The 1,714-nt window shown below is 50.8% G+C and overlaps 1 long non-coding RNA gene and 1 other non-coding gene across 2 annotated transcripts in view; both read right to left on the reverse strand.

Annotated features, from left to right (window-relative positions):
* The window catches only part of LOC108299886, a 4,974-nt gene extending 4,035 nt beyond the window's left edge, over positions 1-939 (reverse strand). Inside the window, exons 1-2 of the long non-coding RNA XR_005199069.1 lie at positions 340-939; positions 89-129 (exon numbers count right to left, since the gene is read on the reverse strand). This is a non-coding gene — a long non-coding RNA (uncharacterized LOC108299886). The remainder of the gene's footprint in view (positions 1-88; positions 130-339) is intronic.
* On the reverse strand, positions 225-287 carry LOC119470238. The gene has a single exon (XR_005199120.1). It is a non-coding gene; the product is annotated as a small nucleolar RNA SNORD48 (small nucleolar RNA).
* Positions 940-1,714: the final 775 nt, after the last annotated feature.

Here is a 1,714-nt window from a genome sequence, read left to right on the forward strand (position 1 = left end):
GGGGGGGGGCCGTAATGCCCATGAACGAAAGCTTGGGAGCAAAGCTTTCCCAAGAGGCACTCAAAAGGCTCTCGCAACTAATACTCACCTTTACTCAAGGATAATACAGCGATGGACGTCTTACAATTCCTAACGGGGAAATGAAACACAGGAACAAAAGATTAACAAAAGATCTTGGCCATGAACTCGCTGAGCCCAGGTCGAGGAATCGTGGACCTAGGGAAAGTCAGAGCGCTGCGGTGATGGCGTCAGCGACACACTCAGAGTCACCTAGGGTCATCATCACTCCCGTCCTCTCCCCGGGCGACTGCCACCCCCATCTTGCATGAGCCTGCTCACCGTTGTGATACTGCGATGAATCAGCAGAGGCTGTGGCGAGGCTAGCCGAGTTCCCCCGGCCACGAGGTAGGTCGGTTCCAAGCAGCGACACTAGAAATTCTTATCTGCAATGTTAGTTCACCCAGCTCGACTGGGGGCCGCGATATACCCGCACGCTGCCTGCTGCGCAAAGGCAGCGCAGGCCGTAGGGATCCCCTGCTCCCCATCACTCGGCAGCTGGGTCTGCAGCAGGCGCTATAAAGACAATAACCATGCAACACACCCAAAGCACGAACCCACCGCGCCAAGAGAACGATGATGGCTGGCGGGCGCTATTTATAACAGCGCCGGGTAGGGGGCCTGACGGTATGGCTGTTTTCTTATCTGCCTGGCTAGACGCGCGGCATTTTCCCATTGTTTGTCCACATAGAAATAAAACAAAGTGAAAGAAGGACCAGGGAAGTATGTTTCAGACGCTTCTGGACAAATATTGAGAGATACTTTCTGAATTTTGAAAAACAAAAAACAGGAATCTGCCTGACCAGGCGGAAGAAAGTCCCCGGCACCAGCCGGCCCGCCCCACCCGGACGCTGCTACTCCGCTGCTTCCCAGCAGCCGAAGATCAGTTAATGACCCTGGGACTCCTCCCCAGCGCGCAGCTGCGGCACCTTAGGGTCCAGCTTTCTCAAGACGCCGCCCTCCGTCCCCACAGCGAAACCTGAATTCGCCTCCCAGCTGGAGCTCGCAGACTGTCAGGCACCTTAAGCTTCAATTAAACAAAACAAAAAAACCAAAAACACAAAAGCCAGGCCCGGCGTTGATAGGTCATGTCTGTAATCCCGACACTTTGGGCAGGCCTAGGCCAGAAGACCACTTGAGGCCAGGAGTACAAGACCACACTGGGCATATGGTGACACCCAACCCTGTCTCTGTTTATAATTTTTAAAATAAATAAATAAATAGGCCGGGCGCGGTGGCTCATGCCTGTAATCCCAGCACTTTGGGAGGCCGAGGCGGATGGATCACGAAGTCAGGAGATGGAGACCAACCTAACAGGTGAAACGTCGTCTCTACTGAAAATTTAAAAAATAAATAAATAAAATAACCAGGCGCAGTGGCAAGTGCCTGTAATCCCAGCTACTCAGGAGGCTGAGGCGGGAGAATCGCTTCAACCTGGAGGGCGGGGGTTGCTGTCAGCCGAGATAACCCCACTGCATTCCAGCCCGGGCGACAATGCAAGACTCTGTCTCTAAATAAATAAATAAATAACAGCATTTTTGAAACTCATAAATCATTTCAAATCCCACCTTCCTGGCCCTTTTCCTATCCCCCTCATTTATTTTTATTCATTTATTTTTTTTTTTTTTTTTTTTTTTTTTTTTTTTTTTTTTTTTTT

This window comes from Cebus imitator, unplaced genomic scaffold (genome assembly GCF_001604975.1).
Source record: "Cebus imitator isolate Cc_AM_T3 unplaced genomic scaffold, Cebus_imitator-1.0 Scaffold24, whole genome shotgun sequence".
Taxonomy (NCBI): Eukaryota; Metazoa; Chordata; class Mammalia; order Primates; family Cebidae; genus Cebus; species Cebus imitator.